Raw genomic sequence first — 25,211 nt, 5'->3', positions numbered from 1 at the left:
TTCTCTCCGTCGGTGTAAATGCTCCCTTAAATCACCCTTGAATTTCTCCTCTATTCCCGAGGAACTGGTTGGGAGTTGAAGCAGGCTATAATAATTTAATCTCTACATAAATTCATAGAATAGAAGTGACAGGACAAAGTTTCACACCACTATATTCTGAATGTTCACATCTCATTTCTGGATGCCACTGAATCTGTATCCATTAAAAGAACACACATTCTTAAAAGTCCCGTAATTTTTTTTTATTGATTTGCTGTGGCATTCTGAAGAGATTCAGGACATTTTCCATCTCTGCTTTTACGCATTTGTATTCCATATAGATGCTTTCAAGGTTTCAGTTGCTGAATCTGCATTGTTGAGATGAAATCATAAGCCTTTTGATTTAATGTAAGAGCTTCATTATTCTCAGCTGTGTCCTTTGGTGCCTGTATTTCTGCTGCCTAAAAATGCCATCAGGATTCATCAAAAAATAAACAAAACGCTCTTAAAATTTACTTTCTGTCTGTAAACAACAGGAAGAGTAGCCAAAAGGGTACAAGGAAGTCTAAATAGGATGCAAAATATATGCAGGGATTTTGATACACGTTATTCTTCTGAAAACTTCGTTTTATGCCGCCATTTTAAAAATTTCTAAACGATTCAGAGAACAACCTCCTTTTTCCTTCCCATAAAAAAAGAGTTTAGATTGAGGATATTAGCATCATTTTCTCTTCTAGTTTGTGTTCACTTTATATTTCACAAAGATGAAATGGATGTTTATTCTTAGACTATTCCTGTGTTATTCTTTATGTACTCTCTACAAATAGATCCAATTTAGTATCTCATAGAAGGTGGGGCAGGCATCATGTACATACAACTGTACCAGAGAAATCATGCTTCGAAATAGAAAAATATTACCATTCTCATGACATGATTTTATCTACTAAAGTGCCTCCATGTAAAAAAAAAAAGAAAAAGAAAAAAAAAAGATGGCCTAGGAAGTTACCTAAGACTTATGTTTTCCAAAAGGGGACATGTGGCACTGCTGATAAATGAATATAGTTTTGAGTATAACACTAAGGTGGAATTAATTACCTAGAACACATGGAATAAGAAAAGTTTTCTTGTTTCAATTCTTTCAGTACTTCTAGTTACTTAAAAAAGGAGGGAGAGGATCAGGAAAAATAACTAATGGTACTAGTCTTAATACCTGGGTCATGAAATAATCTGCACAAGAAACCCTATGACACAAGTTTGCCTGTGTAACAAACTTGCACGTGTACCCCTGAACTTAAAATAAAAGTCAAAAAAAAAAAAAAGCATTTGTGTGCTGGGTTGCCTCTTAGGTGCTTACAAGAGGAGGCTGTTTGCATCTCCTCCCATCCATATCCAGTGATGCTACCTCAATAGCCTGTAATTATCCGTGGTGGAAAGATCTACAGACAGAAATCAGAAATTTCTACAAGTCAGCCTCTTTGTCTCACATAGCTGTTGAATGTGGACCAGCACATCATTGTTGGGAGGAGATAATGTCGGTCTGGTCCTACCATTCAGGTCTTCAGCACTTCTGTAATCCACGCTCACCTCTTTTTTAATAACAAACCTGCAGTTTCCAGCCTTTTGTGTGAGGTAGACTCTCCTAGTACCATTTTCCTTTCATTGACATCACTTTGGAAGTTATCTTTAATTTATGCCACCTATATTGGTTTTGCTTTTATAGTAATGATATAGTGTCTTTCTTTAAATATGTTTATTTAGATCAATTCAGCAAGAAAGATGAGCTCAATTTAAACAAAGTGATTATGTAGATAATACATTAAAAAGGCAAAATAAAGAAAGTGTTACTGGTAAACCCAAAGATTAGGACACATTGTTCTGGGCGGTTTTCCAGTTTTTATTGCTATACAGTTTAATGGGTCATAGTTCTCAGCCACAGTTTCTACCCTCGTTATCTAGCTTCGGGGAGTAAGTCTAGGGTATCAAAGAAATATGCATGCCTTTTCTCTCTCTGTATCTTTCATTCTTTCTTACCTCAATGCAAGTTTCTGTGAAAACTAAAATGAGGATTTCTCTGTGCTTGAGTCTGGCCCTCTCTTGAATGGTTCTGTTTCAACCTTTTCAGTGATTTTATAGTTGTCTGCCTTAAATGTAAAACTCCTCGTGGTTCCGTTGTTAGGTCCCTGGATGTCTTCCCAGGGCTCCTACCGTGAGGGCTGGGGAAAGGATTGATGGCTGAGAAGGGAAGAAATGTGGGAGACTTTAACTTCAGAGCTTTTATTTGTGGTTTGTTTTCCTATTTGTTTTTGTGAAAAGGCAAGCACATAGCATGAGGCTGGAGACGAGCCTGTGCAAGTATATTATTACTCTAATGCTGACTTTGATTGCCTCCTTTTGACCACCTTATTGATATCTAAGATATACAAACAAGACCAACTCCTTCCCATAACTCAAACCAACAGCCGATTTATATTGCACTGTATAGTCTCTTACTCACAGGAGCATCAGTCGTCTGAAAGAAATGTGCCACTTAATCCCTTTTCTGACTGTCATTCTCTTCAAAGGCCATACTTCTGGGAAGATATAAAGGTGAAAATATAAGAAGATGTGGGATATAGTTTGAAAATTTGTCAGCGTTCAATATTTAGAAGTCAGAAATTAGTTATCCCTCCTTTCTGGAGACTCTTTGCTTCGGCATTCAGTCTACTAGACAAGTTGAGAATGGAGACATAAAATAATTTTAGAGTAGCTGAAATAGACGATAAGATTAAACCATTGTTTGAGTGATTTCTAGAGAGCAATAAGTTTTGCTCAAACATTTCATCTTGATTTCCATTTGCTCTTTCTATAAAAATAAATCTAGATAGACAGGAGCTGATTCACCACTCAGACATGATATTTTACATTGTCTTTTAAATACAATCGCTATTATGGTGACAATTACGCACATGAAAAACGTGCCTATTGCCTTTTGTCCATGTTTAGCAGCCAGCTGTGGTGTGTGTGCTTGTGAACGAGTGTCGATGTGTGCATGTGCATATGCGTTACAATAAGATAACCTCCATTTGCTATTCTATTATAATACCTCCGGTGAGTCTCTGTTTTGAAAAAGAAAAGGTTAGATTGAGAAATAAGTAGTTTACAATAGACACATTATAAAATTAATATAGAGAAATTCTAAGTAGTCATAATATTCAGATACCCAATTTTTTTTTAATACGTTATAAAAAAAGTATGTGCTTGGATGAGGATTTGACTTGAAAAAAAAGGAATGGGGGAAGAGAGAGAGAGAGAGAGAACAAGAATTAACTCTTTGTATGTTTCTGGGAACTTTAAATGTTATGTCTAATTCTATATAATTGGAACTGTCTTGTATAATAAAACATATGTGAGAATATTAGGAAGTTATTCCTTCTTTTATAAAAGGGAATAATGGGACCCAGAAAAGGAAATGACTGGTTCAAGGTCACCCAGTTCTTTGGAGGCATCAGACTAGAATCCAGTTTCCCTCTTTCCTTGTCCTGTGGACATTTTGTTACTCTTATATGTAAAACACATATTTAATGTGATTGTAAACCTCAGATCGTATATGTTACTTAGTTGTGAGCAGAATATATTCACTATGAATACTTATTTACTAAGGTGAAAATTTATTCTTTTTCACTTTACAAACCTTTACACAAATGAATGCAAAATCAGAATATATATTGAAAGCTGCTTGTACTGACTTAGACACAGACATTTAAATGAATTTATACACTAGGGTCACCAGTCTTGCCTTTTTTTTTATAAGTAAATATTTATGTTGATTTTATAAGGCTTTCAGACATTAAGTTTGAGAAAGTTAATGGTTATCAGGATTTGCATACAAGATCACGAAACAGTAAAATCAACCAAAGAACAAGACTTCCTTACAACCTCCGAAACATAATAAATTGCAGTTTCTAGTGAAATTTTTCTTCTTATGCTATATTCATTTTGGTCTCTTAATTATTTTCCATTTTATACTCTTTGACTTTCTTTGGAATCTCTTGTATGATCTCCTCTATCTTAATAGTATAGTCACCTATTTTAGCTTGACTATATTTTTATCATTCAGAGTAGGATATACTTACTAAGCCAGTTATACTCCGGTAAACTTGTGAATGAGAAAACATTAGAGAACAGAGAATTAAGAACAAGTAATAGAGTCATTATTTCACTGATCTTCACCCAATTTCAGGAAAATCATATCCCTAAAACAGCAATTCTGACTGATAAATTTTTCCATGTCTAAACAGAAAGAAAGGTGAAATTATGGGAATCCTATGATAGTTTACTATACATTGTGTGCTTTTAATAGTTCAACACTGGTAATGTTTGATAATCAAGAGTAAATTAATAGGCTAACATTTAGAAACGTATACTTTAATAAGTATAAAATGTATAAACAATTAGGTAAGCTTGTGGAGAAGCTGACCAAGATACATAAATTAGGAAATACAAGTGTCCACCTAAATTTTCTATATTTCATTATTTTCATAATATTTATTAAAGGTGTTTAATATATAGTTTCTCATCTGCCATTTTGGGAGTCCTTTATTGTAAAGACAATTCTATTGTCTGATGACAAACGGCGGCCACCATGGTTATTCAGGACCTCCGCATTGGATAAATTCAATTTCTTCTTGAGACACAAGTTTCCTTCTGTATTTCTGGGGTAATGTTTTTATTATTTCTGCAGTGTCTGGTGGACCCTGATACATCAGCAAATCTGGTGATGTATCCCTTAGAATGCTGTGAAATTACAGAAGAGTGAGATGGTAGCCCTGCTGATCTCAAAGCTTCTGATACATTGGGTTTAGGATTGTCTCTTCTGTCAGGAAACCTTATTAATGGAGTGTGTGGTTTGACTACCTGAACGACCCTACTGGCAGACGCCATCTTGCTGCCCATCATAACCCCCGAGAAGGAGCAGTTTCCAGTCTTGCCTTTTAATTTATGAAATTTGTGACAAGTATGGACTTGAAGGAGCATTTCCAAACTGTGGGCGTTTTAGGCCCACATCTTGCATCTGTACATCTTTGAGAAGTACACAGAGAAGGACTGAAGATGAGTAGGTCTGAATGGGATCCCAGCCCACACACCGCTTCTTCATGCAGTTAGCTCTTTCTTAAGTTCAGGAACTTAAGTTGGAACACCTATTCTGACCAGACCAACATGTTCAGGCAGGTTTGATGATCATTTCCTGGGTTCCCATAGTATCTATCCTGTGTCTAAATCTGACATATTGTGTTGAATTAGACTATAAATTCCTTGAGGATGCGTCTGTATCTACTATACCTCCCCACCTCTGGACACAAGCAAAAACTCAAGCAGTGTTAATGAAATGACCATATCTAAGCAACTTCCCCAAGGATAAAACTTCCCCATTCCCTGCTATCATTTTGTCATTACCAAGTAGTGACACATATACATCCTAGCTTGATTGTACAAATTCCATTCCTTAATTGAAGGATAGATTTTAAACTGCCTAAGATTCTAATCTTTGTTTAAATTTGCATAATGAATATGTGCTTGTGCCTGGCTCCATGGAGGAAAAGTCAAAACCTCAAACCAGCAAGAGACACAGGTTCTAGTCTCTCAAAAATGTGTTTGGTCATCCAGGATCAGCTGTTGATACTCTCAGAGCTTCAGTGCCTTCATGGGTCAATAATAGGAACATTTGTTATTTGCCTCATAGCACTGGTGCAAAATAGAATAATATGAGTATTTTATTAATAGCAGTTCACATGTATGAAGCTTTTCCTATGTTCCAGGCACTGTGTTATTTCCTTTATAAGTATCAGTTTATTTGATCCTCACCACAAACCATATTCTTGAGTTCAATAGGGCCATGATTCATATCCAGGCTAAATCTGATTTTGAATCCAGGTCTCACACTCCTAAATGATTGTCTCATACTATTTGCCCTCAAATGAGATAAAATATGCAAGTATTTTGAGACATAGCAAAGTGACTCAGAACTATAAGGCAATGATGGTGTAGAAATGGATGCATAGGCTGAATCTTTAATTAAGCAAGAAAAAGCTGACATAGAGAAATCCAAAGAAATTCACGAAAGACATTGTCCCCATGGAAGGAGGGGAAAAAGTGGTCCAGTGATATATTTGAAGGAGGTGGAGTGGGGTGGTGTGATTGGCTAACAGAGTTGGAATCACATCTGTTATTACTTCCCTTGCTTTATTTACAGCAGGTGGTTTTCTCAACCTAGAATTCCAATCTCAACTCCCCGTTCTTCCACTCTCCCTACACCCACCTTCTACCACCTTCTCTAACCTGGTCAGAAATCTTCTAGTCCTTTAATGTTCAGCCAAATCACCACCTCCTTGTGATTTCTTTTTAGGTTTTTGCCTTACTCCCTTAGAAATGAATCATTTCTTCTTTTCTGCTCTCACAACCTCTTTTACTTCTATTTCAGGGTTTCTTAAATTTGGTATTCTTGACATTTTGGTCCAGATAATTCTTTCGTGTTTGGGAGCTGTCTTGTACATTGTAGGATGTTTGGCAGCATCTCTGGCCTCTGCTTTTTGAATGCATGATTTACTCCCCCAGTCATGACAATCAAAAATGTTTCCAGACATTGCCAAAAGTCCCCTCCAGGGCAAAATCACCTCAGTTGAAAGCTTTTGATTTTTCAGCCATTGTAACTACATGACCCAGTTTTTAAGGGGAGCCCCATACCTGAGCAAATTGTTCCAGTGTTCACTTTGAAAAATATTATTAGTATTAATATATAACCCAGTGTTTCTCAAACTTTTATGAGCTTTAGAGGAATCTGGGAGCTTATTAACACATAGATAGCTGGCCCCCAAGCCACTTTTCCCCGAGTCTCTGATTCCACTACTCTGGGTGGGGGTGTAAGAGTGCCTTTCTAATACATTTTTTTTTCTTTTTTCTTTGTTTGTTTTTGTTTTTTTTTTCCTAGCTTCACAAACTTTGTTTAATAAATGTCATAATCTCACAAAGTAAAATGCTATCATCATTGAATATAACAAATGTTTGCATCATATAAGTAACAAATATTTGGTATAACTACTACATGTATTCACTTATCTATTTAGATATATCAATATCATTATATAAATGAAATAGTGCAGCACTGCTATCTATGTAGATTCATCAGTGACTTTTTTTTATTTTTATGTTTTTGAGACGGAGTCTCGCTCTCTTTCCCAGGCTGGAGTGCAGTGGCGCGATATCGGCTCACTGCAAGCTCCGCCTCCCGGGTTCACGCCATTCTCCTGCCTCAGCCTCCCGAGTAGCTGAGACCACAGGAGCCTGCCACCATGCCCGGCTAATTTTTTGTATTTTTAGTAGAGACGGGGTTTCACCGTGTTAGTCAGGATGGTCTCGATTTCCTGGCCTCGTGACAGACCCGCCTCAGCCTCCCAAAGTGCTGGGATTACAGGCGTGAGCCACCGTGCCCGGCCCATCGGTGACTTTTCTATTTCCCCCACCAGTTCTTGACCGTTCTCTTGATTAGTACGTAATCAAGATGGAATATCTGCAAGTGCAAGTTTCCTCTCATCTATCTTCATCAACATTTTTTTTCTGATAGGAAACAACTTGCATATATACAGAAATTTAGCTTGATTTAATATTACCAATGCTGAATATTCTCATCCAGGCATGTGAGATGCCCATGCAACTTTCCAAAATTATTTTATATGCTTCTGTGTTTTTTCTATAATTTTTCTAAGTTTATGTTTTTATTTTTTTATTTTTTTTCATGATTCAAGCACCTTTATTTTTTTATTATTATTATACTTTAAGTTTTAGGGTACATGTGCACAATGTGCAGGTTTGTTACATTTGTATCCATGTGCCATGTTGGTATGCTGCACCCATTAACTCGTTATTTAGCATTAGGTATATCTCCTAATGCCGTCCGTCCCCCCTCCCCCCACCCCACAACAGTCCTGAGAGTGTGATGTTCCCCTTCCTGTGTCCATGTGTTCTCATTGTTCAATTCCCACCTATGAATAAGAACATGCGGTGTTTGGTTTTTTGTCCTTGAGATAGTTTACTGAGAATGATGGTTTCCAGTTTCATCCATGTCGCTTCAAAAGACATGAACTCATCATTTTTTATGGCTACATAGTATTCCATGGTGTATATGTACCACATTTTCTTAATCCAGTCTATCGTTGTTGGACATTTGGGTTGGTTCCAAGTCTTTGCTATTGTGAATAGTGCCGCAATAAACATACGTGTGCATGTGTCTTTATAGCAGCATGATTTATAGTCCTTTGGGTATATACCCAGTAATGGGATGGCTGGGTCAAATGGTATTTCTAGTTCTAGATCCCTGAGGAATCACCACACTGACTTCCACAATGGTTGAACTAGTTTACAGTCCCACCGACAGTGTAAAAATGTTCCTATTTCTCCACATCCTCTCCAGCACCTGTTGTTTCCTGACTTTTTAATGATGGCCATTCTAACTGGTGTGAGATGGTATCTCACTGTGGTTTTGATTTGCATTTCTCTGATGGCCAGTGATGATGAGCATTTCTTCATGTGTTTTTTGGCTGCATAAATGTCTTCTTTTGAGAAGTGTCTGTTCATGTCCTTTGCCCACTTTTTGATGGGGTTGTTTGTTTTTTTCTTGTAAATTTGTTTGAGTTCATTGTAGATTCTGGATATTAGCCCTTTGTCAGATGAGTAGGTTGTGAAAATTTTCTCCCATTTTGTAGGTTGTCTGTTCACTCTGATGGTAGTTTCTTTTGCTGTGCAGAAGCTCTTTAGTTTAATTAGACCCCATTTGTCAATTTTGGCTTTTGTTGCCATTGCTTTTGGTGTTTTAGACATGAAGTCCTTGCCCATGCCTGTCCTAAATGGTATTGCCTAGGTTTTCTTCTAGGGTTTTTATGGTTTTAGGTCTAACATGTAAGTCTTTAATCCATCTTGAATTAATTTTTGTATAAGGTGTAAGGAAGGGATCCAATTTCAGCTTTCTACATATGGCTAGCCAGTTTTCCTAGCACCATTTATTAAATAGGGAATCCTTTTCCCATTGCTTGTTTTTGTCAGGTTTGTCAAAGATCAGATAGTTGTAAATATGTGGAAGTATTTCTGAGGGCTCTTTTCTGTTCCACTGATCTATGTCTCTGTTGTGGTACCAGTACAATGCTGTTTTGGTTACCGTAGCCTTGTAGTATAGTTTGAAGTCAGGTAGCATGATGCCTCCAGCTTTGTTCTTCTGCCTTAGGATTGACTTGGCAATGCGGGCTCTTTTTTGGTTCCATATGAACTTTAAAGTAGTTTTCTCCAATTCTTTGGAGAAGGTCATTGGTAGCTTGATGGGGATGGCATTGAATCTACAAATTACCTTGGGCAGTATGGCCATTTTCACGATATTGATTCTTCCTACCCATGAGCATGGAATGTTCTTCCATTTGTTTGTATCCTCTTTTATTTCATTGAGCAGTGGTTTGTAGTTCTCCTTGAAGAGGTCCTTCACATCCCTTGTAAGTTGGATTCCTAGGTATTTTATTTTCTTTGAAGCAATTGTGAATGGGAGTTCACTCATGATTTGGCTCTCTGTCTGTGATTGGTGTACAAGAATGCTTGTGATTTTTGCACATTGATTTTGTATCCTGAGACTTTGCTGAAGTTGCTAATCAGCTTAAGGAGATTTTGGGCTGAGACGATGGGGTTTTCTAGATATACAATCATATCATCTGCAAATAGGGACAATTTGACTTCCTCTTTTCCTGATTGAATACCCTTTATTTCCTTCTCCTGCCTGATTGCCCTGGCCAGAACTTCCAGCACTTATAATTTAAACTTTTATTTTATATTCAGGAGGTATACGTACAGGTTTGTTACATGGATATATGCCAAGATGCTGTGGTTTGGGATACAAATGATCCCATCACCCAGGTAGTGAGCATAGCACCCAATAGGTAGTTTTTCAGCCGTTGCCCTGCTCCCCCTCTACCCCCTGTAGTAGTCCCCGGTGTCTATTGTTACCATCTTTATATTCATGAAACATATTTCTTAAAATGTGGTGCTGCTGATCTGGGGGCACACTTGGAGAATCATGGTCAGTACCACAGTTCATCAATTCTGCCCGAGCTTTAGCTGGTTAGATGCCTGTTAGGCTGGACCATACTTTACTATTTCTTCTGCCCCCAACTCTGTGCTTAGCACATCAGATGATCTCATTGAGTTGAACAAAAAATCAATAAATCTGAAAGTGCTTTGAAAAGGTTAAAAAGATTTACAGATATAAAATGCCATTAGTAAGGTAACAGATTTGCAAAATTTGGGGGTCAGGTAGAGACAGTTATGTTTCCCAGGCATTTTGTCATGAGCTCTAGATGAAATGCCTCCCTTGAATTTGAATACATTGTGATTCAACTAAAGAGTTGCTGTAAATTTTTCTGTTGTCATGGCATATCAAGGAAGTTGACAGATAAAGGGACACACTAATGAGAGTCTAAGTAAAAATATGAAATGAAATCTACTGTCTCTAAGCGACTTTTTTTCAAGGACATTGGGAAGGCATCTATTCCTGTCATTGCTGATTATCAGGACCACTAAGCTTTTTTAGGAGGTGGATGAACTTGTACAGATCCTGCCTTTTTGACCGTATCTATGTAAACATTGGGAAGAAAAGTGATGAGAGACCATTTGGAAAGTGTAAAAAGTAAGAAAATATGTATCTTGATTCCAAAAATGACACCGTTCATGTAATAAAGTATAAAGTCCTATTTGATAAGTCTGGCTGAAAAGGATGCTGTGTGATTCCACACATGCTAAGCATACCTTCATTTAAACAGATTCAGAATGTCCCCAGGGGGCTCCCTCCACCAGCCAGGGGAAAATAAATAAAATAAACAGCCACATCCCAAATAGGAGTTATATGTATATCATAAATCCCACCTTAGCAACAATAGCATTTGGCTCAAAGGATTACACTAGAATCTCTCAGCATCTCAGCTATACAGGGAGGAAATCAAAGTAGAAACTCAATACCTGAGCATAAAGCAATTGGAAGTTTAAAGAAAAAGCACACCATGAAGACTGGTCACTGCAAACTCTTATAATCCCATATAAGCAAGAAACTATTCCATTTGAACAGCCCCTTTATAAAAAATAGCAAAACTCTTTTTCTATTGCTTTACTTTTTAATGCATCACTTCTATCATGTGAAAATGTTTGGCAGCTCTAACTAAACTCAGGAGTTCTGGAAAAAGATAATACTAGTAATAATAATTTAGGTTATAAAAAGCAGTAACATTGCATTTGAAATGTATATCTTCACATTAAAAAGAAAATAAGTTTTCTAACCTTAATTTTGCACATAAAATATCTGTCTATGGTTAAATGTTCCTCAAAACCTTTTCCAGATTGTTAAAGAAGTCATCATGCTATAACTTGAGCTATTTAATCTCGTTTATTTTCTCTTTATGTGGCAACCACTAGCTGTTCCTACTTTCTCATTACCAGACCTTTCACAATTATTGCCAGAAAGCATATCCATTTCAGTGGTCTGTTGTAATTTTGCTACTTCTTCCTTTATTATACTGCTTGATCTCATTCTTATTCTTGTAGAATTCAGATTTTTTTTTTTTTTTTTTTTTTTTTTTGAGACGGAGTCTCGCTTTTTCACCCAGGCTGGAGTGCAGTGGCTCGATCTCGGCTCACTGCAAGTTCCACCTCCCGGGTTCACGCCATTCTCCTGCCTCAGCCTCTCCAAGTAGCTGGGACTACAGGCGCCCGCCACCACGCCCGGCTAATTTTTTGTATTTTTAGTAGAGACGGGGTTTCACCGTGATCTCGATCTCCTGACCTCGTGATCTGCCCGCCTCGGCCTCCCAAAGTGCTGGGATTACAAGCGTGAGCCACCGCGCCCAACTAGAATTCAGATTGTTAATCTGTATCTTTTAGGTAGCCTGTTTACCTACAGATGACATTTTTCTCCCAACTCCATCTATAATTCAATGCCTATGCATTTAGGCTCCCAAATGCCATCTCTTGCTCACTAAAAATCCTGTACTTGTCACTTCTACAATAATTTAATCCCAAAGTATCCTAATTAATGGATTTTCTATATTTTCTCACATATTTTTCAAAAGCCAAGTCTCAAATTATAAGTTCCTGGCATGAAAAGATATTAAAAACCTGGTGTTAACTGAATTTAAAGAGTCCATAAGCCATTAAAGAATTATGGAGCATGTTATCTTATTTTTATTAAAAGAAAAGAAAGGAATACGTGCATAGAAACAGCACTAAAGAAATATATCCGCCAGGCGCGGTGGCTCAAACCTGTAATCCTAGCGCTTTGGGAGGCAGAGGCAGGCGGATCACCTGAGGTCAGGAGTTTGAGACCAGCCTGGCCATAATGGGGAAACCCCATCTTTACTAAAAATATAAAAATTAGCCAGGTGTAGTGGCACACCACTGTTGTCCTAGCTACTCAGGAGGCTGAGACAGGAGAATCACTTGAACCCTGGAGAGGCAGAGGTTGCAGTGAGCTGAGATAATGCCACTACACTCTCACCTGGATGACAGAGCAAGACTCCACCTCAAAAAAAAAAGATCAATTAATTCACTGATTATCTCTTAGAAGTGAGATTTTAGAGAATTTTCAATTTTTATGTACCTTATTGCTATACTTTTTCTCTACTTGTCAGTGTGCACTAGTTTTATTATCAGAAGAAAAGAAAAAAGACTTTTTTCTATTGACAAAAACAGAAAATGTCTGTTTTAACGAAAGTAAATCCATATGACATATAAAATATGTCATATGTATTTAATGGTTGTAAACACTTAGCACAGATCATGTGTAAGACAGAAGAGTAACAGAATAGAAGAAAATGAAAGATAGGATTGAAAACTTAAGGTGCTTGAGATTAATCTAGACAATGCAATAAATCGTTCAAAATGACATTAAACCCTACTTGTTTGTTTATTTTTAAAAATCAGAGTTTTTATACTCAGTATCAGGAACTCTTCTTGGCATGGAGACATCCTGTGAACCCCATCAAAGCCCAGCATATTTTGCAGCTAACATTCTAGTGGAAGAGAAAAACTGCCAACAAATGAGCAAGTTACCCAGCAATGATAAGTATAACGGAAGAACATGATGAAGAGTAAGAGGAGAGAGTGTGACAGAGAAGTGATATATGAGTTAGGGCATTCATGGGAGGATTCTCCAAGTAGGTGAGATTTTTGCAGAGGGGTATGTGACGTGAGAGAGCAGCCAGGTGGCGCCATCAGGGAAGAGCAGAGGAAGACACCAGTGCAAAGGCCCTGAGGGAGAACATGTGACTGGCATTCAAAGTACCCCAAGAACTCATGTGGCTGCAGGACAGACACAAATCAAGACGTGACATGGTTAGAAATGATGTCAGAGAGATGAAGTGAAGTGGGAGACAAATCACATAGGGCCTTATGGGCCAAGGGAAGGATTTTGAATCTTATAATAATTATTACTAGAGTCTATACGAAGGTTTAGGGAAACAGAATGAAATGAAATCTTATTATAAAAGAATCATTATTCTGGCTATCCTGCAAAGAATATTGTTGGAGAATAAGAAGTAAGAACAGTAACCCGTTTGTTGAGAGATGATGGCTTAGGTCAGTGTTTGGCAAACTGTGGCCTGTGACCCAAATCTAGCTCATTGCCTGAGAGCTTAGAATGATTTTTAACATTTTTTAATGGTTCCCCTATAAATGGTTATAGAAGTACCTACCTAATATTTTTCATGTAACTTCTTGGCTGGCAAAGCTTAAACTGTTTACCTATCTAACTTTTAAAGAAAAAGTCTGTCAATCTCTGGCCTTGGCAATGATGTTAGGCCTTAGGCCCCTGCTGTTTAATCATTTATTATTCCTCCATGCAAATTTTTATTCTGGAGACGAAAGAGAGAGAAATGATGCTTGCCAGTCGGAATTAAGGACAAAACATGAAGAAGAGACATATAGTTGGATTCTCTGGGCGCGGTGGCTCACACCTGTAATCCCAGCACTTTGGGAGGCCGAGGCGGGCGGATCACAAGGTCAGGAGTTCGAGACCATCCTGGCTAACACGGTGAAACCCTGTCTCTACTAAAAATACAAAAAATTAGCTGGGCATGATCGCGGGCTCCTGTAGTCCCAACTACTTGGGAGGCTGAGGCAGGAGAATGGCGTGAACCCGGGAGGCGGAGCTTGCAGTGAGCCGAGATCACACCACTGCACTCCAGACTGGGCAACAGAACGAAACTCCATCAAAAAAAAAAAAAAAAAAAAGACATGTAGTTGGATTTAGGATATATTTTTTTAAAGGCCAAGTGACAAGTTTGCTTAGGGATCAGACACAGTGTGTGAAAAAGAGGAGTCAAAAATGACTCCAGGAGTTTTTATCTGAGCAACTGAGTGGATGATGGTGCCCATACTGAGCTGGTGATGAATGGGAAGGAAAAAATTGGGCCAGGGTAGGGGGAAATGAGGTTATGTTGCTTTGGACACGTTAATTTCAGGATCCCTAATAGATTTCCAAATAGAGATGTCTAACGAATGTCAAAAATGTGGTGTAGATAACATGTAATAAAGAATTTCAGAAGATGGCTATGGGTTGAGGCACTGGTATAGGGTTAGGTTTTCATATGAATAATACTAGTAATCATAACAAAGATGATAATCATAATTAATTATCATATTAATGTCCCAATCTATTTTAAGCACTGTGTGAGGTAGCTGTCAGACACCAGCAAGCACCCAGCAGACCTCCACCACAAGGAGCATAACTGAGGAAGGGCCCCAGCTGCCTCTCTCTACAATCTATTACCCTCTTTGCACTAGGGCCTGGTCTCCCATGGACAACTCCCAGTGGAAGTGAGAGCATGGCAGGGATTCCAAGGCAAGAAGGACTCCTCTGATGGTTGATTATTGTTCCAAGACTCCCCTTCAGCCTTGCTGAAACTTCTTTATATTGCATGGCAGTTCAGGATGCTTGTACCCAATCTTCCTTTCCTCCTCGCTTTCCTTGGAGTCAGACTTGCTTCCTAACGGCTCTGCTCTTCTAGACTTCCCTAAGTCCCTTCCATTGTCCTTCACATGGACATTTCCCCTAGGTAAACTCTTACAAGTTTAATCCCATTTTCATATTCACTTCAGATACCCAAATGAAACACAGCAGCTGAACTACAAGGTCTCACCAAATCCCACTTAAGGCCATTAAAGCATCTCTCTAAAAATAGGTGTTTTGTTATTCCTACATCACAGATCAGGAAAGTAAGGATTGGAAAGTTTAAGTGGTTATCATAGTTTTCAGCCTTTATTTAACAAGTTATTATTAAATGCCTACTATTTTCAAAATCAGGTGATAGGACTGAATCAAGACTTAAACATGTGGCTTTCTAACTCTGAAGTGTTATGTGTCAACCAATACGTTGCAGTAGTGGTTCTCTACGGGAGGCAATTTTTTCAGAGGATATTTACTTAATAATGTCTAGAGACAATGCCGGATGTTGTAAGGGGGTGGAACGTGCTACTGGCATCTACTGGGTAGAGGCCAAGGATGCTGCTAAACATCCTGCAATGCACAACAAAGCCCCAACAACCAGGGAGCATCCAGCATCAAATATCAGTAATGCAGAGGCCAGGAAACACTGCATTACAGCAGTAGAATTTCACTGAGCTAGAAAAGGAGGCAGATTCCCAGATATAAATGAGTAACAGAAGAATCAGGACTGTCAGGCATAAAAGTAAAAATAAGTAAAAATAAATAAATATGGTCTCCAAGGGAAAGGAAAGGAAGATTCAGATATCCCTAAATAAGAAAGGAGTCAAAATCATTGCAATACATACTTATTAAATGTCTACTGTGAAAAAAAAAAAAAAAAACCACTCAAAATCTGAAAGGCCAAGGAGAACTAAACCAGGAAAAAGAGCTGGTTTGGGCTAATGTTACAAAAAATTGACTTTTTCTGAACAAATACAACTTCAGCATTACCTAAAAAATTGAAAACAGAAATAAAAGGCATGCATGTATGCAATATACACAGACACACATGCACATGTACACACATATATTATGTGTGCTTAGTTATATTCCAGGCATCTATGCTGAGCAGTTTTGCCACATGTATGTTATTTCTGCCCTCACTTTAAATTTCAGAAAACTGAGGCTTAGATCTAGAAAGTAGTTGAATTCCAGTAGAAACTAGAGCCAGAACCCAGAACCCTGTGCTCTAAAGCTCTATTCTAGAATGCCTGTGAGCAATGGAAATAAGTCAATTGTTTAGTAAAAACATTCTTCAAATTTTAAGAGAGTTGATACCAATAATTTGGTACACAATCCTAGGAAGCTTTTGAATATGAATGCAGAGTTGAATGAACACAGACAAACAGAAAGCTCCCAGCACTTTTACTTCTTTCGGCAGGTATGTGTGTTGTATTGTGTATATATATATATTACATATAAATAATAATATGCTATGATTTGAGACATGGTGCAAAGTAAGGGAAAAGTAACATTATGCCAACACAATTTACTTTGTTGTGACCCAAAGAGATTTTGTACCACATGGGGAATACAGATTGACAATTATTCTCATTTCCATTTGCAGATATCAATTGGTTAACAACAATTTCACGTTTAGTCTATTAATTTGCAGATAGATGCATTTTATTGATTGAATCAATGCTTAAAGTTTTCATGAACATCACTTTCTACAGAAAATAGCTTCCCTAGAGGGTTCTAAAGTGATACTTTTTAGAACAATAAACAATGGCTTTGTCATTTCTTGTAGTAGTGTTTATATAGTATTTCCACTGGAGAGTGAATGTCATAGTCATCAATACAAAAATTTGCAAGAAGTTTCCTAGAGAACTCATAAACCATTTGACAAAAACCAGTATCAAGTCAAGAGAGAAATATTCTGGTCATTTCTTTTTAGGTATGTTTCTTTTATTATATTAGATACTTAATTCTCTTGCATGAATTTTTTTGGATAGTACGCAATTGGATTTCCATACACATCCCTTAGGAGATATATTGCTTAGGACCATGCAATTTAGACGTATGTTATAATTTTTTTCAGGTTACATTTTTTGTTCCAGAGAAGTAAAGGGAAGAAATGAAGACTAGTAGGTTGCATACAAGACAGAAAAGATCTGATGAAAATTCTACTGTGGACTATTTATTTAGAAACAGATTGGCTGGATAATGCTAATACTAATCACCATGGCTACAATTTGTTAAACACTCTCTCTGCTATGCATTTCAACATACATCCTTAAGAGGTTTGGTACTAAATTTTCCATTTTAACAATACAGAAAGAGACACATGATAAGGTCAAGTAACCTGTTCAGCTAGTAAGTGGCAGAGCTAGGTTACAAACCCAGGTGATCTTATTCCAGATCAGAAGATCTGGACCAAAAGAACTGGAAACAAGTCTGTCCTTCGTCTACTGAAACTCTTATTGGATATCATATGGGGATGATAAGTTAATAAACAAGTAGGCAAAATTATATGTATGTTGTGGACTATGTGGAATTAAGGATTCGGTAGACTGGACTGTCGCTTATATGATAAGAAATTTGGGGGGACAATTAAGTTTACTCTCTTGAGACTAAGGATCTTCCATTATAAAACAGAATGGACTAGATTATGTAATCTCTAAAGTACTTTGTCACTAGCTCAAAAATACTCCAAAGGACTCTGGAGGCCAAGGTGGGAGGATTACTTGAGGCCAGGAGTTGGAAACCGTGTCTCTTAAAAACATTAGCTGGGCATAGTGGCTCGTGCATTTAGTCCCAGATGATGTAAACTCCAAAGTTCTTTCTTGCTAGCTCAAAAGTATTTCAAAGGACTCAGGAGGCTGAGGCAGAAAGATTGCCTGAGCCCAGGGTTCAAGGCTTCAGTGAGCTATGCTTGCACCACTGCACCCCAGCCTAGGCATCAGAGCAAGGCCCTATCTCTGGAAAAAAAACAAAAAACAAACAAACGAACAAAACACGCCAGAGAAAATGTCTTAGTGTTCAATCATTCTTTACACCTGTTTTATTTATTTTTAATTTTTATTTTTCCTGGGTACATAGTGTTTATGTTTATGGGGTATATGGGATATTTCAATAAAGGCATACAATGTGTAATAATCACATCATGGTCAATGGAGTATCCATCACCTCAAGCATTTATCCTTTGTGTTAAAACAATCCAGTCATACTCTTGTAGTTATTTTTAAATGTATAATTACATTATTCTTTATGCCTGTTTAAGATGCATTCTGAATGCATAGAACTAAAGTCATTCTTTGATACAGCAGTGTGAAATAGGAACTATAAAGAGTTGCTCTTATAGATAGAATGTCCTTCTGTGTTCTCTGTTTAGAAGCATAGGAATAAAAATTTGGAATCTCTTCTGTTTGGATCTCACATGGTAGACCCAATGCCAAAAGGATAAATTAAATATTACTTAGTAGAGGCAAGGACAATATAGATAATTTGTTTTAGTAAAACAGTCTTTACTTCTCTTTCATGAAGTGGGCAAATAGATGAGTGTCACAGAACATGAATGGGGACAGCTACAGCAAAAGGTCAGATTTATCCTGTGAAAGAATCTTCCATGTGTTGGGCACCAGTGGAGCCACATTTTTATAAATGGAACCACGCGAATTTAAAATAGAGAGCAACTTAAATATATCAAAATACTCTCACTTTATATATAACATTTGAATAAAAAAAATCTCTCAAGCAAAAATATACTTAGAATTTTGTAATTTGAAAACTGGTGAGTCAAGTCCACTGGAAGCTAGCTGGCTTTACTCTTCACATGGTGAACCCACTTTAGCTGGTCAAAAGAAATAACCAACAAAATTACGGAGTTGGCAAAAAGATCAGTAGTTGCCAAGGGTTTTGGGGAGGAAGGGATAAATAGGTGGAGCACTGAGGATTTTTAGGGCAATGAAGCTACTCTGTATAATACTACAGCAGTGAATTTATGTCATTATACATTTGTCCAAACTCATAGAATGTACAACGCCAAGGGTGATCCCTAATATAAACTATGGGCTCTGGTGATAATGATGTCATCAACGTAGGTTTATTAATTATAACAAAGGCACCTTTCTGGGCAGGGGGGTGTTGATAGCAGGGGAGAGTATGCACGTGTAGTGGCAGAGGATATACGGGAAATCTCTGTACCTTTATCTCAATTTTACTCTGAACCTAAAATTGCTCTAAAAAATAAAGTCTTAGAAAATACCCATCTTGCTGCCCCATGATTGGTTCTGATTTGTTTGACATTGTCCCAACCACATCCCCCTTGCATAAAGTAACAGTCTTATGTCTCATTTAATGACAACAGGAGCCTCTGACCATGTCTAGGCATTTTCCTGTAAGTACAACATGACATTGTTTCCATGTAACAGTAAAAATATTAGAGTCTGTAAAGAAAAATGTGTTTGAGTGGCCGGGCGCGGTGGCTCACGCTTGTAATCCCAGCACTTTGGGAGGCCGAGGCGGGCGGATCACGAGGTCAGGAGATCGAGACCACGGTGAAACCCCGTCTCTACTAAAAATACAAAATTTAGCCGGTCGTGGTGGCGGGCGCCTGTAGTCCCAGCTACTCGGAGAGGCTGAGGCAGGAGAATGGCATGAACCCGGGAGGCGGAGCTTGCAGTGAGCCGAGATCGCGCCACTGCACTCCAGGCTGGGTGACAGAGCGAGACTCCGTCTCAAAAAAAAAAAAAAAAAGAAAAATGTGTTTGAACTTATATATGATGTCATGAAGTTTATGTGTGTAGATATTAACAGGCAGAACTGTTTCTTTGAAGTCTTCAGTAAGACCTCATTTAGCTTTCAAATAAGTACCTCAAAAGCCAAAAATCTTACAGATGAAAAATGAGCTATGATGTGGGTTATTTTTTAGACATAATGGTGAAGAAGCATGTTCATGATCACATAAAAGTGTTGGTAAGAAAGAAATTCTGTAACAAAATTATTATATAGTTCATTCTATCAGAAACTATTCTTTGAAGGATGTCATTTATCAAAGTACAGATGGTGCTCTAAAAACTACATTGGCCTTTAAACATCACTAGTTAGAAAGGAAGGAGAGCTTTAATTTGCAATTTTTTTAATATTTAATACTATTGACATCAAAAAAATCATTCAGAATGCTCATAAAAATTGCTTTCCATGTTTCTTATGACTAAAAAGATTTTTTTCTGAAATGAATTAATCCTCATTCCCTGACACGTTTGCCAGCATTCTGAGATGAAAAGAAAAAAAAAACATTATTATGCACCCTTCCTGAGAGGGCGGTAGAGGCAGGAGCTGAGTCCAAAATTATTCATTTCTGCTTCAAATCTTTCTTGAAATCTTTTCCATGGCTGTGATGTGCAAGAAATAGCTGGAGAATTTTTATCTCCACCCCCTCAACTAACACAAATCATCTGCTCCCCCTTTTACAAACATGAAAGAGGAAAACTGTCCATGATGATTTGCAGAGAGTGGGTGTGTGTGAGATCTGCTATTTCCATGGCTGGTTCAGAAGCTGATGTCACGATTACTTCCTACACAGCAATATGGGAAACCACATTAGCAGCAGGAATCCCAGTTGGCAGAATTGCCAATTGTACCTGATAAATAGACAGTTATTTGGAGGAGGAATCCTCTGGACACCTTAGAAAAGTCAGTCAACGTTTCATTTAGAAATTAGAAGCTCCTAGAATGGGATGATGTATTTCAAAATCTATAAGAAGTACAGTGTGGTACAACAATAAATGATTTTTATAATGTTTCTCATCATCATTATTACATTACTATAGCTGTATGCAGGTCTTTCAATAGACACATAAATGTTTGTCCAAAAGCAAGGGTTTTGGTGATCAGGAATAAAACTTAATATAGAAACTAAATTAAATTGAACTTTTTAGAAATTGCCTTGAGAAAACCTGGGGTGGGAAATAAGGACTTAAAGCTAGACTGGAAGATAATCTTGGATTCCGAGGGGACCCAAGATGATTGGGAGCATGACTTTGGCAGGAGGTCATTTTAACATTATGGCATTGAGACATAAATGCCCACCTGAAATAGCTGGTAATATGGGGACTGAAGTACTCATGTTAGTGTGACAGCAGCAGGGTCACTGGATTGAACAACTCCAGGGGGCACCATTCATCCATTCCTTTATTCCAGGAAGTGTTATGGAATACAAGGTATTACACAGAAGCAGCAATTTGGAAAGACCATCTTGAGAGATTCTTTATAAAAACAGAACCCTGGTCTATAAGGTACACATTGAGATCAGCATCACTCTGTCCATGCCGTCATCCCACTTCCGTGTAGATGTCTTCTCCCATTTTCTATTGCATTAAGACATCAGAATGAATCTTCCAATGTGCTAATCTCTCTCTACCCCTGCAGAGGCTTATTGTTTCTTCTGAGAAAGTTTGCTGGTTATCCTGACACAGCCAATTGATCTGTTGTAATAATAAATGCCCACTAAATTCAATTGCCAGGTTATCATTTGTGTGTTTCAGTTCCTGCTCCATGGTTCTCTTAGAGGTCTGGAACTGAGCAACACCTGAAGTTGGTAGTTACCCATGTTCCAAATATAGTGTCTTTCACACTTGGTCTTGACTGAACATTCCTTTGCTCAAAGAAATACAGAGATGCCCAGTAAATGAAATAGAGAAGCTATGAATGCTGACTTTGGGAGCCTTTCCTGCTCATTGTCAATACCCACCTGTTGACTTCACTTGTTCCACAGCAGCCACTGCAGGAATTCCACTGACTATCTAGAACTCTTCCATACCCAGTGCTAATAACACTACTTAAATAAAATCTGTTTAATTGTCTTTAACTGAATTTCTGGGGGTCTATTATCAACATTATTTGGAAAGGTTCCCTTCTCCACTCTAGAAATGAGCTGTGTTTCTAACTGATAATTTAAAACTAGCACTCCATCTCCATCAACTTAGAAATTAAATAAATTATTAAAAAAATAAAATTAGCACTGCAATATTTATCTGTACCTACAGAACTATATTATTCAGGATCCTTTGGTTGCAAAAACCCCAACTCTTTCTGACCTAAAGGGGCTCTATTGGCTTAGAGGTAGCCGTAGATTGAAAGTCTTAGAGGTAGCCCTGGATTCAAGCACAGCTTGCCTTCCGAGGGAAGAGAATATGCAAGATTCTATCTCTCTTTCTCACTCTTTTCCTGTTATTCACCTCAATTTATCTGATATTGGCTTTAATTATGGGCAGGCTTTCTTCATGTGATAGTCCCTAAGAAGTCTTTCCTGTGATTTTCTTTCCAGGTAACACCAACAGAATTTTTGGAACTATGATTCATTCGACCAGTTGTTTTTTAATTAATAGACTTTATTTTTTAGAGCCCTTTTAGGTTTATCAAAAAATTGAGCAGTGAATACTGACAGTTCCCAAAGACTCTCAACCCCTCCATACACAGTTTTCCCTATTAACGTCTTGCATTGATGTGGTACATTTATTACAACTGATGAACCAGTATTGATGTAGCATTATAAACTAAAGTCCATAGTTTATATTAGAGTTCGCCTTCTGTGTTGTAGAGTTGGTATGTGTTTTGACAAATATGTAATGTCATTTATTCACCATTACAGTATCGCACAGAATACTGTTCTAAAATTTCTGTGCTCTACCTATTCAGCATTTCCTCCCTCCTGCCAAACTCCTGGCCACTAGTGATATTTTTACTGTCTCTTGAGTTTTCCTTTTCCCTGAATGTCATATATTTGGAATCATACAATGTGTCATCTTCACAGATTGGTTTCTTTCACCTAGAAATATGTACTTAAAATTCCTTTCCGTGTGGCTTGAGGGCTTGCTCACTTGTTTTTATCACTGGGTATTATTCTGTTGCATGGATATACCACAGTTTGTTTTTTCATTCACCTATCGAAGGATATCCTGAATGCTTCTGATTTGGGCAATTATGAATAATTCACTGGAAATGCTTGTGTGCAGGTTTGTGTGGACATAAGTTTTCAAATCATTTGGAGAAAGTGCCAACAAGAGTAATTGCTGGATCATATGGTAATACTATGTTTAGCTCCTTAAGGACCTGCAAGACTGTCTCCAAAAATGGCCATACCTTTTTTCATTTCTATCTAAATGAATGAGTTGCTATTACTCCAAATCCTGGCCAGCATTTGTCCTTGTCAGTGTTTGGGATTGTACTGTTCTAGTAAGTGTGCAGTGGTATCTCATTGTTGTTTTAATTTGCAATGCCCTAATGAGACTGGACTAGTTTTAGTTGGTGTCCATTCTTGAATCAAGCTCTGTAGTCTAGGAGATGGAATATAGCGATCAGTCAGGTACGCATCTTGGGCTTTTTGTTTAAGCCCAGGCAACAAGGTTAGTTTGTGATTTACAGATAACAAATTCACAACTGAAAAGTGATTCACAGTTAAGAAAGACAAGTGGATGCCATACTGATAATACATCAGCAATTCACAAAATAAATACATAAACCAAACCTTCTGACAAAATGTAATATTAGAGTGTTCATATTTATATCATTCTCAGGTGAAAAACACATGATGTCTTTCAAGGGTCAAGGAAAGAGGTGGTGTACCTATGAAGTGTGGAAGTTGCAACAAGTGGCAGTGGGAAGGCTGGGCTCAATTTCAACAATTTTTTAAAAAGTAGAATAAAATACATTTGTTTTCAATATTAATTCTTCATTGTACACATTGATTCATAAGTATGTATAACTTCTTTCTGTATAAAACATATCACACAGTGTAAATGAAATAAACAATCCACTAGAGGTCTTTTACAATTTAAATTAAGCTATTATTCAATGTAATTACTAGTCTGAACGTTTTGAAGTTTTTCAAAATAAGAACTGTGGAGGTTGTTTATTCTACAAGATAGTTCATTGCACAATTATGAATAATCAGCAAAACTCTGTGAATTGATGATCATAGGGTATGTTTTAGTTGAGAACATATTTTTGGCAATGAATACACAATGCCTATTAATTAAATCAAAGAGATATTTTATATATGTTGATTCAATAAATGTTCTTTTGAAAAGAATATGTTGGCCAAGTAATAGGTAGCCACTCTAAATGCAATTGGTAAATTTGAATCTTACAGTAGGAAAGGAGGTATGGGTTAAATGTTCGTAAATATTGGCACAAATTAGTGATGTTACTTGGGGAGAGAAGAAGAGAGTTGGCGTAAACATTTCACAGTTTCTTAATGGTATTTGTCCAATGATTGATTTAATCTTGTGATTGATCATTAGCAAAAGTGTAAACCATATGGCAACTGACATTTATAAATGTGCTTTTATCAGTCAGTTTTATCCACTGAGAACAGCAATTTAAAGATTCAACACTTTGTAAGTATATTAACACAGTATTCTGGAGAATTTATTGAGTAATAGTGTTGGAAAGATTCTGTGTAGAATCTTTATAGGATCATGAAAGAATAGTATTGGAAAAGAATTTAAACTGGTGACAGACTATATTTTCTTCATTCAAAAACCTGTGTTTATTTCATCCAAAGTTCTGATAATGTCAGAAGTTAGTGGTTTCTGGAAATGCACTGGAAATAAATAAAATAAAATGAGAAAAATTTACTTCATTCTTAGAGGATATGAATTTTAAATACCATGTGAAAAAATAGATCTGACCTAAATCAAATGGCCACAAAGTGAATGGGTTTGCTAAAGAGAGGGAAATCCTAAATATGTACACAAATTCACCAATCTCTGCCTTTGTTTTCTAATTTCTATACATTATTATACATAGAAATTTTTCTAATATATTACATTTATAGAATTTTAGAAAGTAACTGATGTAGCTACCAGTCCCACTAAAACTAGCAATAGTAACTATAGGTTTAATCAGTCGGCCTTCGTGTTTAAAATGAGACAAATTATTTTTGACAACATAACAGCAAATATAAGACAAAGTACAACATTCTCTGATTATAAATTGGAGAATGTGGTTAGAAGTTCATTCCTGCTTATCAGTTGACTTAGGAAGTCATTTAACTATGATTTAAGCCATCATTTAACTGTCAACCTTTAATAATGTTATGACAAAGTACATTTTCACTTTGATAACAATTGCTATTGTCATAATCATCTTCATCATCATCCACATTTTATTTCCATGATACTTTAAAATAGTCAAGTGTCACACTGCCCAAGAGAAGTATATTAAACATGGTGCCATATTTTGGTCAAAA

At 37.1% G+C, this 25,211-nt stretch overlaps 1 long non-coding RNA gene and 1 pseudogene across 1 annotated transcript in view; both read right to left on the bottom strand.

The window, feature by feature from the left end:
* Positions 1-258: 258 nt before the first annotated feature.
* The window catches only part of LOC129471453 (uncharacterized), a 38,641-nt gene continuing 13,688 nt past the window's right edge, over positions 259-25,211 (bottom strand). Inside the window, exons 3-4 of the long non-coding RNA XR_008653597.2 lie at positions 2,474-2,549; positions 259-440 (exon numbers count right to left, since the gene is read on the bottom strand). This is a non-coding gene — a long non-coding RNA (uncharacterized lncRNA). The remainder of the gene's footprint in view (positions 441-2,473; positions 2,550-25,211) is intronic.
* LOC129471452 (alpha-ketoglutarate dehydrogenase component 4-like) lies at positions 4,409-4,932 on the bottom strand (annotated as a pseudogene).

The sequence above is a fragment of the Symphalangus syndactylus genome, chromosome 21, assembly GCF_028878055.3.
Source record: "Symphalangus syndactylus isolate Jambi chromosome 21, NHGRI_mSymSyn1-v2.1_pri, whole genome shotgun sequence".
NCBI lineage: Eukaryota > Metazoa > Chordata > Mammalia > Primates > Hylobatidae > Symphalangus > Symphalangus syndactylus.
The sequence above is the reverse complement of the archived record's forward strand: the minus strand, read 5'-3'. Positions and strand labels throughout refer to the sequence as shown.